The sequence below is a fragment of the Thermobia domestica genome, chromosome 6, assembly GCF_964235325.1.
Source record: "Thermobia domestica chromosome 6, izTheDome1.hap1.1, whole genome shotgun sequence".
Classification (NCBI taxonomy): Eukaryota; Metazoa; Arthropoda; class Insecta; order Zygentoma; family Lepismatidae; genus Thermobia; species Thermobia domestica.
This window is the reverse complement of record NC_137459.1, coordinates 258,090,010-258,104,117: the sequence shown is the minus strand read 5'-3', so window position 1 is coordinate 258,104,117 and position 14,108 is coordinate 258,090,010.

Here is a 14,108-nt window from a genome sequence, read left to right as displayed (position 1 = left end):
AATGAGCCCGCGTCAAAAGGGCGCTGTTTCAAAAGTGCCCTAGTCAAAAGGTCCGGAGTCAAAACGGCCCCGTACCAATACCGTTCGAGTCGAAAGTGCCACGCGTAAAATAGTCCCGACTGAAAAAGGCCCCGCGTCAAAAGGGCCCGGTTCCACGGCTAAAAAGACTGAGATCAAAGCACGAGAGGAAATCGAGCATGCACAAGTGTATATTGTCCCTTTGGTAAGTTGATGGTTTTGTGCAAATGAAGGAAAAATATCTGTAGTTATTAGTAGCAAATAGGAAATTTGAATCGTGATATAAGTTTTGTTTGGTTGTTGATTGTTCTGCAACAAATGCTATTACTTAAGTCATTCTCCATTAAAGTAAGGTTGCACTCCCGTCTTTCGGAGTTTGTATTCTCGTTACTTTATATATTATTCATTTTCCCCTTAGTTCTAAAATTCGATTTCTAGCCCTGGATCAAAGTATAGTATGAAAAATATTCTGTGAAAGCGATTAGTTTAATTTTGCAGTCAGAAGACACATGTGGAGCTGTATACAGGGTTAGTCAAAAGTATTGGGACAGAACAATAATAACGACGTGCGTGGATGGAGGCAAAAAATGTTACAATTGGCATTATTGCATTGACTTGGAGTGGGGTCACCTTCGAACCGATCTTGAATTCCGCCATATTGCATATCACACAATATTATTAAATATAAAAGGTTATGTTTTTAGACTAACTTATACCTTAATATTCCTACAAATGAGAATGTGAACTCATTTGTGACACATCATCTGTTTGGGACAGAGTATGCTCTGTTTTACAGGGTGTCCGATGTTTAAAAGTAAATTACAGACATTCAGTAAAGCGACATCAGCATCATCCCTATTTATCGTATGATCATACTTCAGGTCTCGTTTTATCACAATACAGCAGCCTTTTAAATTTGTAAACTCCGCATCAAAAAATTGCGACAGCTAACGCCGTGCAGTTAGGCCACCAAATATACATCTTCTTATCACATAGTCGTGTCAGGTAAAGAGACCCCTCTCTCACCTCCTTTCTTCTCTTCCATACTATAATTAGCTAACAACATGAGCGCAATTTTTATTTCAAACTTTACATGTATTAGTATAGATAAAAAGAAATAACAAAAAAGAGACGAAACGAGATTCATAGGTTGATGTAGGGAGAAACTGAAACACCCACAATGAAAAATTGAAACCAATGAATGTCTATTACACAGAGATTCAGAAATGAGCAGAGAGAGAGAGAGAAAGAAGAGGAAAGGAGAGGAGAAGAAGAAAAAGTAACGGGAGAACAGATAAAACTGTGGAATTCAAACGTAGTAAGAAAATAACCTAACATTATAAAGTTCCGTTTCCAGAAATCCAACAGTAATATAGAAATAATGTTTGTTTTTACATAGTTTTTCAGAACTATTCGAATATACAGACGATGCTTTAAATATTTATTATGTTACTTTCATAATGGATAGCATACTCAATTTCAAGTAGAACTGTAGATCTCCGAGACACATCTAGGATAATGTCAAAGGTTTAACACACATGCTTTGTTTCCGCGTGGTTCAATTGCAAATTCGGTAGTGTTCGTTGGACGTAATGATCCAAAATACATTCTAATATACCCAGTAGACAACGTTGGTCATATCTTCCATTTCAGACTACTAATGTGAACTGAACGAAAAAAACGAAACGAAAAGAAAAGAGAAAGAAAGAAAAAAGAGAAAATTGAAGAGTGCTATTTTATTGCTAAATATCTATCAGATATAACCTATATTAAAAGTCCAAACTGTATCGTAATGGAAAGCTACAAATGTTGGAAAGGAAAAGTTCATGTTTCTCATAGATGTAGCATCTTTCAAATTTCAACGTGAATAAAACACATTGAATTATAGGACGGGAACAAATATTATGTCGAACTAGTAAAATGAAATTTTGTTTTCAAATAACCAGAGAGGTACCATTTTCTAGTCTTTTCCGAAGAGTTATCTGTTCCGAACATCCAGCATTGATTTTATCTCTACCGAATATAACGTAATATGCACAGAGAGAAAGAACACGCTAAGAGCTCATACGCATCATCGTGTCAGTCGTATGATGTTGGTTAGGTTATAGACCACCACTGGATCGAGGAATTTAAATCCGTAGTGAAACGGTAATTCGACTGAGATTCGGTAACCCAGAGGATAAAAAAGATATTTTACTTATTTCCTTGCGTTTAAACAGTATTTCTGTCAGAGATGACTAGGGCCGTTGATGTTATCCCCAGAGCACGAAAAACACGTCGCCGAAGTTAACAGTTAATTAGATTCCCCGGACCAGGCTTCTGCTCCGTTTTAACTTTGGAATATGAACTGCATGTATGTGTGAGAGGGAGAGAGCTAGAGAAGTGAAAGATGCAAAGAAAGATAGGGAAACGTCAAGAAACAAAGAAAGAGAGAGGGACGGGACAAATAAAAATATGAAGCATACTTACTATTGCAGTGTATGATATAGAACGCACACACTATTTACTCGAACTGTCGCTAGTGATGCCTTGTAAGTTCTCCATCAGAAGATGAGTCTCTTTTTGCAGCCATTATTTTATGCGAAAAAATCATACTACCTGATGGAGTATAGAACCAAGATTTTTCATTTGGAAGTCTGACACGTTACCACTACATCACCGATTGCTTTAGCCAAACTTTGTTTAACAAATGGTGTAGTGTTTCTTTCTGAGAACGATAACACGAAAATTGCATACTGCAGATCAACGATGTTTTTGGAATGTCCTGGTAATTCCTGTCCTCTTTCCCATCCAACATTCGTAAATCGTCTCTATCATGATACAGGTGTTTGCTTTCACATTGTTATGTATTGCTTGTCCAGTATGATAAGTCGATTCTTCACAATCACTATGCTACGAGGGTCATCCGGAAATTGGTACCCGTTTGTGCAATAAAGACACAGCAGTACATATTAACAAATATACACATTTTTATTGGAAAGAGCATACTTTACACTAATTCTCCACATAATCACCAAGCAAATTTAGGCATTTGTCATACCGTGTGACGAGTTTTTGTATTCCAGGGCCATAGTCCTCCGCCACCAGTGTATTGAGATACGTAGTCGCGCCTCGTTAAGTTCGTCATCACTGTCAAATCTTTTTCCCGCCAGAAAATCGAGACACATTAGGAAAATGTTCACAGAGTTCATCAATTGTGACGCGCCGATCGTTCCTCACTCATTCGTCTACTGACCTCAGTAGTTCGTCTGTAATGACAGATGGTCTCCCTGAACGCTCCTCGTCGTGTGTACTCCCCCTCCCCAGGTTGAAGTTGCGACACCAGCGCCGAACAGACGACTCGTCCATCGCATTGTCTCCATACACCTCCTTTAATTGGGGATGAATTTCACAAGGTCGAACGTTTCGTTCATTAAGAAATTTAATCACGGCCCTCACTTAACAACTGGCGGGGTTCTCAATTCGTTTAATCATTATAAATGACAACACAGGCACTGCTAGCATCACGCAACCTCGCAGAGAGCAGGCAGACAAGCCACTAGTGATGGGTAGTTCCGGAAGGATTGAATCCCTGAAAGGAATCGGATTCATTTGGGCGGATTCACTCATGGAATGGATTCACTCAGGAAGTTAACGGATTGAATCAGTGGATTCGGTTGGTGGAACCAGATGGCGGAACCAAACAGCAGACGAATGCATTGATATGAATGGAGTCGGATTGATATGGATGGGACAAAAATAGTAGTAAAGAATAGACCGACACTGCACAACAGGGAAGCAAATAATGCACGTACTGCGCATGTCTGGAAACAAGCAATCTTACGCGCTCTCGTGTCACTTTTCTGCAATATTCTGACCATCGCAACTGCTGTCCCAACTGGAGGAGAGGGGGAGATCGGTTGATAGCCTTATCACTATTTTTTTCTTTATTTCTTTTTGTTTCTACTTTCTCACAGGTGTTCAGCGTTACCAGGTCTATAGATTTTTATTGCAAAATGGATAATAAAACTATTTGCTGTAACACACAAATTCTTATTCAATATATTCTGGTGTAATGTCAATATAACACTATACTAATATAAAATTTGCAATTGGTTGTTTGATTAGGTTTTAGCCTAAAGGGCATAATAGTGGATATTAAACTGAAATGAAATATTTTTATCAGATAATTCATGATAAGGGCACTCATCTATTAAGATGCTGAAGGAATCCAATTGTTGTTGCGCTTGTTGTCATCAAAGAGGGCCTTGTTGTTTCACAATCAGCATTAAAAATGGAATGAAATTCTAAACCAGACTAGGGAATCATATGTCATCTGTATTTAGCAAATACGAGCTATAAAAAAATGGAACCTAAACCTTACAGATTCTTCCCCTTCTGGCATTCATCCAGAAAATTTTCTCCAAAAGGGTAAGATCAAAATGTGACTATTTCCTAAAGGTCATGCCCTGCACAAGAATGATATGATATAGTGATTTACTTACCTTATCCCTTTCCCTCTCGAGCTTCTTGGTGGCTAAGCGGTTATCGTACGCTCCTTTGGCGTGGAAAACCCGGGTTCGATTCCCGGCGGAAGCTTATGTGGTTCGGATTCCACATTAATCAGTAGGTCCCGTCTTATATAACCTAGCTACTGAAAGGGACGATAAACTAAACAAACTCAACTCCCTTTCCCACTCCCTGAGAAATATGTGTGAAAGAAACCCTGCTTATGAGTTCCCATAATTCACCACACTTCTTTCATACTTTTGCGGAAAGGGAGTTTAGCTTCTCTTTCAGCATCGAAGATATTAATGTATGTGATGTGAGTCTACAACCTAATGACAAATCCGAAACACACGAAAAAATGAAAATGAAATCTTTCAGTTTTACGTCCCACGATTATGCCGGTTAGGCTAAAGAAGACGGTGGTTATAAGAAATGAATAAAATGGTGGAATGGAGTGGGAGGAAACGGGGAACACCCGAAAAAACCCACGATCACGGTGTTTGTGCACCACAAGGTCCACACGGCGCGAGGTGGGATAGAACCAGGAACCCCAAGCACCGGAGGTGAACGCTCTACCACTGAGCCACCGCACCCTCTCGAACCACACCAGTTGCCACTGGAAATACAACTCGAGCCTCCCGCGAGGAGAACCAAAATTGCGCGTAACTTTTTATTATTATTATTATTATTATTATTATTATACAGTTTATTAAAAAAATGTGTAATTCTCTCAATCAGGATAGACAATTGCCCCTTGCCCTCCCCAAATGACACTCCTACACAAGGAAGCCCGAGACTTCGTTTGATGTTGCTGGTATTACGTTTGAAATAAATAGTAAGAATGAAAATAACAAACATTTTTTTTGGCGTTTAATAGTCATGTAAAAAAAATAGAAGAAAAAGACCACTTGTTACTCTTTAACAGTTTCAACGTGAACTCTCAGCAAAACGCTTTAATAAAACAGAAAAATTCAAAGAAACAAACAATATCTGTATCTGCTCTTGTTCTATGTGCAATATTATCTCTGCCTTATCAGGAAAAAATGGAACCTTGTGAACATGTTTCAAAACACGGCAATCCCTTCTTTTGCTTCTACTCATTCCAATTTCCCACACCACCACACTGCAGCAACTTCTGAGGCGATAAGAGTGGTTTGACAACTTTAGGTGAAAGGAGGAATTGAATTGGAGAGCCATATGAGAACTCACAATTATTCCAACTCATCGGAACCAAAGGATTCGATCCAGAGAGGAACGAATCCTTGTTTGGGGGAATCAAATCGAAAAAACTATAGAATCATTTAAGGCTGTTGCTACCTCTTCGCTGAGTCGAGTTTTCCCCTATCTAATAACATTGGAACTTTTTTCGTGTTTTTCTCAGCAAGCAATGAACAAATCCTTACAAAAATTTGCATGGAGTCAGGTCGATAATAAATAATTCGTTATATGAGCTTATAATTTTACCAAAAGCCTCCAATTAAGTTATTCATTCCCCCCTTTTTTTCATGTGAAGATTTGCAACAACGCATTGACGACACTGCGTTCTCTCTTCTAGCAGGTTGCGGCGAGTAACTGAGGGTTACTTTGAAGTTTCAACATTGTCCACAGCTGTGAGGGGACCCTTTTCAACAATGACATATTTATGGCATTTCAGTGAGAAGGCGTTGGAGTACGTTTTCTTTGCTGAAAGCAGAAAAAAATAAACACAGCGAGAACAGATCCATTCTTCTTTACATTAGCTTTTGCCCCCGTCAAGTATAGACAGTTATAAGTAAGTAGAAGCGAACTGTCTCTATTGAATAAAGATACTTTTAATGTATACGAAAGCGAATGTCACTTTATCACTATTATTATTATTATTATTATTATTATTATTATTATTATTATTATTATTATTATTATTATTATTATTATTATTATTATTATTATTGAAGAGACATACCTTTCTTGACTCCAGTGCCCATTTTATCTATATATGAGGTATTTATAATAAACTTTTATACTGCTAAAAGAAAAGCTACTTTTATAGTGACGTATTATTTGTATTTTATTTATTATATTTCAATTTAAAATAAAGTGTATCGTTTGTAACAACGAATAGTGCTCAAAACAGCACCTATTACCAGTCAACTATAGATTTAGATCAAACATAATAATGGACAACAACACCAATATATATTGTATACATTTAGACCCTATTGGATCAAAAGATGCAATCTATTTCACACAAAAATTTTCTTGTAGGCCTTATATCTCGAGAACTACATATAGCGTACCCAAACTATGACTTAACTTAGTATGATGTGCTTATTGCGTAAAAAATACAAAAACTCGATTTAAGGACCGTTTAAAAATTTTGTGGGCCCTGATCCACAAAATTCAATATATTACATTCAATCAAACATTTTCTTGTACGCCCCATATTTTGACAATTACAAAGTGTGTGGCCAAACCAAAACTAACAATTTACTCAGCATGATGTGCTTATTCCGTAAAAAAAAAAAAAAAAAAAAAAGATTCAGCTGCCATTCAAAAAATTTGTGGGCCCTGATCCAAAAAAAAAAAAAAATCAATATATATTTCACCCATTCAAACATTTTCTTGTACGTCCCATATTTTGAGAACTACATATAGTATAGCCAAACCAAAAAGTAACAACTTAGCTCGCATGATGTGCTCATTCCGTAAAAAATACGAAAACTCGATTTAGGGCCCATTCAAAAATTTTGTGAACCCTGATCCAAAAAATTCAATATATTTCATACAATCAAACATTTTCTTGTAGCCTTATATCTGGAGAACTACAGGTAGTGTAGCCAAATCCAAACTAACAATTTACTCAGTATGATGTGCTAATTCCGTAGAAAATACGAAAACTCGATTTAGGAACCGTTGCTAACTTTTGTGGCCCCTGATCCAAAAACTAATTATTTGGCAAGATCGAAATCTTTTTATGCATTTTTGGATCATTTTTAAAATTCTTAGCCAAGATCGCTATCTTTTGATCCATTTTTTGGATTATTCCTAAAATTCTTGTTTTTATATATTTTTTATATTTATATATAAGGTGATACAAAGAAAATTTAGGGAATCAATTGATCTGATTGAAGATTTGTTTAAATCTATTTTATAGAATATTTTAGATTTGTTAACTATATTCCTGTTAACTGCAGATTTTTTTAAAAAGATCTCTTTTTAATCTACATTTGTATTCTTTCTTTACTCACTCATGAAGTATATCTATAACTTTTGTCAATTTTAAAAGTTGCTTCTGAGATAAGTTTCGAGAGTTGTCCGCAAAATTTCGTTAACATCTTATTTGAACTAACGTAACACTGTAATCTCACTTTAATTTACCATAGTATATTTTCTTTCTTTCTTTTTTTTTTTTTGCGTGAAAGTAACATTTGAAACCGAATTATTTCTTTAAAATTTATACATGAAATGAAAATCGTTTTTTTAAAAAACTATGACATACTCATTGTATAAATAAATGTGAAATATTAGTGTTTGTTTGATTTATTTGTATTGATTGAAGTCAATACTTCGAGTGTAACTTTGACCACTTATCAACAAAATTAAAAAGTCATAGACCAGTATAATTTAAGCAAGTTACTTACTTGATTTGAGACATAATTTTGGAGGGGAAGAGTAGAAATTTTAGTGATAACATTTTTTTTATTTAACTTTTCCTGTATTTATGTTTAGCGTGGCCTTGTGAATTTTGTTTACTTTTTTTCAATGTAGAAACTTACCTAGGGATTTTGGAGTATGCTCATAGATATTTAAATTGTGAATAGTGCTTTGGTGATATTTAGCATTTTGATTATACTGCTTGTTTATTATTTTTTAATAACTTCATTTACATAATGTTGTGGCTTGATGTAACGAAGTATTCCATCACATATTTTTATACTCATACGGTAATGCTTTAGTTTAATATGTATGACAATGACAAATTGGTGTACCTCAACAAAAAAAGCCCTATATTTTAAAATGAAGCATGAAAAAATAATGCATAAAATTAAAATCATTCTGTTAATTGTGTTGTACTATATATATATATATATATATATATATATATATGTGTTGTAGCTATAGATGAAATTTCGCGTTCACCATCTGGAAAATAAATATTTCTTATTTAGAATGCGTAAGTTACAAGGTTATTATTAGCAGGTAACACTAATAAGTCCCTATTCTATTCCCTATTACCAAGAAATAAGTCCCTATTCATATTTCGTAAAGTAATAACCAAGAAAATGACGTTTGTATCTACATTAACACTACATATTTCATTATGTATAGATGTTTTTCTGTTTAGTAAAATTATCCCTGATATTACACTTAACTTTTCCTACAAATGTGCTCTGTTAGAAGGGTAATGTGTGGTCAGTTCTTCAGTTTCCCAGTTGCCTCACGATACTGAAACAACACCGAAAAATCTGTCATCATTAGGAATAGAATTCGACAGCATTCACGCTAAGAACACATTTGTGTAACAAAAAAGTTTATTTCTAAATTTCCTTCGTATGTGTAAAAATGAAATTATTATTATTTAGCATAAACATTTTATACTACTATTCACAGTTTCAAATGCATATACAGAGGCCGGTAGTCAGCCCAAAAATGTAGAGGGGCGGCTGAAGTTAGGGGAGCCCGATCCAACCATATCATAGTTTATCACCATATTATATTTCATTTGCAAGCCTACCGTGAAAAGTTTAGGGAGGCCAGCGAAAATTTAGGGAGGCAAACCCCTAGATCCTCCTGAATACGGGTCTGCATATACATATATATAATTATTCCAAAATGCTATCTCCACTGGTTTACCTGTTTCCGTGAGGTTACAAAAGTCAAAGAGCGCTGGTGTTTTCAATGTGAAAACCCAACTGGTGTCGGCAGCGCGGTCAGTCTCTGGTCAAGGAAACACCGGCAAGGAGGAGCCGATGTGGTGACCACAAATTTTAACTAAATTACTAGTGCCAAGCCGCACTGATATTCCTTGCTCGTTACAATCTCTTGTGCCAAGAATTTCCTATAATAATAATAATAATAATAATAATAATAATAATAATAATAATAATAATAATAATAATAATATTATTATTATTATTATTATTATTATTATTATTATTATTTCACACAGGAAATTTGAAAATAAAATGAAATCTGTAAGTTTTACGTCCCACAGTTATGCCGGTTAGGCTAAAGGAGATAATGATGATAAGTAATGAATGAAATGGTGGAATGAAGAAAGTGGGAGAAAACAGGAGAACCCCGAGAAAACCCATGCACACGATGTTTGTCCACCACAAAGTTCACTTAGCGCGAGCTGGGATCAAACCAAGGACCCCATGCAACTGAGATGAACGCTCTACCACTGAGCCACCGCGGCCACCACACAGGAAATTTATCTGCTATCACAATCGTCTGCTAATTTATATTTGTATAACCAATCACCAGGTATAAGACTGAAATACATGAGACGCAAGAGGCATCTTGCTATGTTTGAAAGTAACCACAAGAACTCCGAATGAGACTAGACGAATATACTAAAAGCAATAGGTTTAGCAAAGAAAATAAAGAGCGCCCCCTCCTTCTCAGTGCCATAAATCTGTCCTCGAAAAGGACGAGAGGGCTAGAAAATTTCATTCCACAGATGTGATATGGACAGAGTTTAAAAACCTGTTTTAAATGGCTAGCCCGAATTTCCCTCGCGCTGCTAATACAAACAGAGAGAAGCAGAGATCACACTGTTGCAAATCTTCACATGAAAAAAAGGGGGGAATGAATAACTTAATTGGAGGCTTTTAGTAAAATTATAAGCTCATATAACGAATTCTTTATTATCGACCTGACTCTATGCAAATTTTTATAAGGATTTGTTCATTGCTTGCTGAGAAAAACACGAAAAAAGTTCCAATGTTATTAGATAGGGGAAAACTCGACTCAGCGAAGAGGTAGCAACAGCCTTAACTTTGCGGAACCAAAGGATTCGGTCCGGAGGAACGAATCCTTCTTCGGAACGGATTCAAAGGAATTGATTCCGGAAAAGGAACCAAACTGCCCATCACTACAAGCCACTGACGCGTTATGACCTTGCCCAGCGGCTTTCCGAGTCGTCAGCGCTTCAAGCGGCGCAAACGGGTATCACTTTCTGGATGGAAAAAGGAAATGAAATCTTTAAGTTTTATGTCCCACGGTTATGCCGGTTAGGCTAAAGGAGACGGTGATGATGAGTAATGAATGAAATGGCGGAATGAAGAAAGTGGGAGGAAACGGGAGAACCCCGAGAAAACCCACGCACACGATGTTTGTCCACCACAAAGTTCACTTGGCGGGGGCTGGGATCGAACGCGGGACCCCAAGCACCAGAGGTGAACGCTCTACCACTGAGCCACTTTCTGGATGACTCTCGTAGATAGCAATATTATTCATAAGGCCATTGCGTTACCCCTACACTATCATGCCATCTAAAATTTCAAGCTGAATATTACTTTCTTTAGCCCTGATCTTTGGAACGAATCGGCTTCTCCCTGTAACGTTATTTGCAACAAAGTGCACAACAAAATTGATTTGTTCGACGGCCTAGAGAGAAATAAGTGCCCACTGATAAAAAAAAAACAACTTACAATCGAGGAAAGAATGTGAAATTAAAACATGTTTTGCAGTAAATTCTCCGTGCAAGTGCAAAAGTAAGCAAATAATAATAATAATAATAATAATAATAATAATAATAATAATAATAATAATAATAATAATAACCTATATTATAAAATTGAAAGTAACTATGTGTGTGGCTCCTAATCTCTTGAACCACCCAACTGATCTCTATAAAGCTTTCAACATAGATAAGGTTCGGATCTGGGACTACTTTTGTCATTTCAGTTTGACGGTGCAACGTAGGGGCCGGTGAGAGGGAGGAACATGTAAAAAAAAAAAAAAAAACTGAAAATGAAAGTGGCTGTCATTGTGACTTCATCACTCTTGAACCACCCGACCGATCTCAATTAAATTTTCAACACAAATCAGGTTCGGGCCTAAGATAGCACTTATCTATTTACTTTGACGATATAGCTTAGGGTTGAGGAGAGGGAGAAGTTAAAAAGTGTAAATAAAAGTTGATAACTCGCGAAACAAATGATCCATCACGATCAAATTTTCAACCTAGATGAAGTTCGAACCTGAGATGGTTTCTGTCTTATCACTTGGACGTTGGAACTAAAGAGATAAAGAGGAGGAGCGACATTTAACAAAGAACGAAAAATTACTGTTATAAGTGGTGTATCTGTAATTTTTGGATTCGCTGAGATTAATAGTGACACATCTGATGCTGTTTAAACCAAAATTCAGTCCCTCTAGTGGGAGGAGGGAGAGACATATAAAAATGATCGAAATAACCAATATCAGTCTCGAATTCACAGTTTTCCGGCTCGCTGAGATCAACAATGACACTGCAGATGCCGTACCCCACAACATAGGGATGGGAGAGGATATAAAAAACACAACGAAAATCACCGATATCAAAGAGGGCTTTAGTAATACGAAACAGTGACTGAGTAACGGACCATATTAATATTTTTTCTCAATTTAACCCAATGAAGCGGGTAATTGATGCTAATAATAATAATAATAATAATAATAATAATAATAATAATAATAATAATAATAATAATAATAGACTATTATAGTGTGAATGTACACATTTATTATTATTATTATTATTATTACCGTACTTTAGAACTTGCACGACGAAATTACTGAAAATATGTTTTATTTCTGTATTTTTTCCTGGATTGTATGCATTTCCTTCATTTATTAGTGGGCACTAATTTCTCTCTAGGCCGTCGAATAAATCAATTTCGTTGTGCACTTTGATTCGTTCCAAAGATCACACCTAAAGTAAGTAATATTTGGCTTCTAATTTCAAGTGACATGAAAGTGTTTGGGTAACGCAGTGGCTTCATGCATAATACAGCTAACATAGGTTCAAATCTTATTCACGTCAAAGTTAATATTTTTACAATGTGATTGTGAAGAATCGACTTATCATACTGGACAAGCATTACGTAAGAATATGAAAGCAAACACCTGTATCATGATAGAGACGATTTACGAATGTTGGTTGGGAAAGGGCAAGGGAATTACCAGGACATTCCAAAGACATCATTGATCTGCAGTATGAACTTTTCGTGTTGTCGTTCTCAGAAAGAAACACTACACCATTTGTTAAACAAAGTTTGGCTAAAACAATCGGTGGTGTAGTGGTAACGTGTTTACCCCAGATTCCCGTATAAAACAGGATCTTGTGTAGAAGTTTCCTTGAGACACCCCTATTTATCCTAGAATCGTGGGTCGTACATAATTCTCTTCAGAACTGGCTTTCAAACGATACCATTCACATTTCTCCATCGTGTATCTAAGGCGTGAAAATCGCGAAAAAAAGAGATTTTTTTGGTTAAAAATATTTTTTTACCTTTTTGCCCCTATGGACCCCAGTGTTAACGCAGAGATCACCTGAAAAATCTGAGAAATTTTGTCCGGTGGACTGCTTGTTTGTGCAAAATTTCAATCTTCTAGTTGCAAAAGTAAATCCGCCAAAAAAATAAAAAATAAATAAATATCGGCCTAATAACAAAATATTTTTTAAAGTTTTGACGTCATCACCTCCTATGTCTCGACGCAGAAAGGCGTGAAACCATACATAATGTGATCTACAATGCCTCTAGGCTTGGAAAACAGAAAACCCAAAGTAAAAAGCTTTATTTGTTCTTTTTAAATCGAATAATGAAGACACTCATTTAGTAGCTAAAACATATTAACAATCCACAAGAACTGTCACTTGTTGAAACCTTCATATCGAATTATAAATGGATTTCAGGTGCTGTACTCAACAAACGAAAGTCAGGCCTGATGTGTGCAAACACAGCTGACCAACTCATGGCAGACACCTAGACTACAACTTTCGTGCCACAACATGCACTGTGGTAGTGGTTGTCCTTATTCATCAAAGTAAAGCCCGCCATGTAAGTCTTGCAGGCCGAGTATACCTTTTAATTTTTTTTATATTCAGTCGTCTTTGGTTTCTTACAAAACTATTTTTCTGCCAAAGAAATATCTCAGTATCATACGGAAACACACAACGCAACTGCTGTGGCATACTCACTCCCTAAGGGTGAATCACGCGACAGTGTACTTATCAAAATGTGTTGGCGGCCTTGGCCTTGAAAACATTCAACTTCAGAGCTGCTCGCACATAGCTTGTGCCAAAAGGACTAGCTTAGGAGAGTAATGCTCTCGGAAGTAGGAACGAGAAACACAGTTCTGATTGGTTGGTGTTATCAATTTCTTGCCACGTTGCATTTAAATAGCAGAAGTCAAATAATTGTTGTCGGTCTTCGTGGCCGAGTGGGCTAGCTCTATATGCTATTAATAAAAGTCCCTTTTGGCGTGAGTTCAAACCCAGCTCGAGGATTTTTTTTTTACATTTTAAAAATACTTTTATAACACTTTTTAAATTAAAATAATATAAAAATAATATTCAAAAAAGTGATTTACTTACTTTTGTGCAGATAAGTAGTAGTAGGAACGGGTTAGAA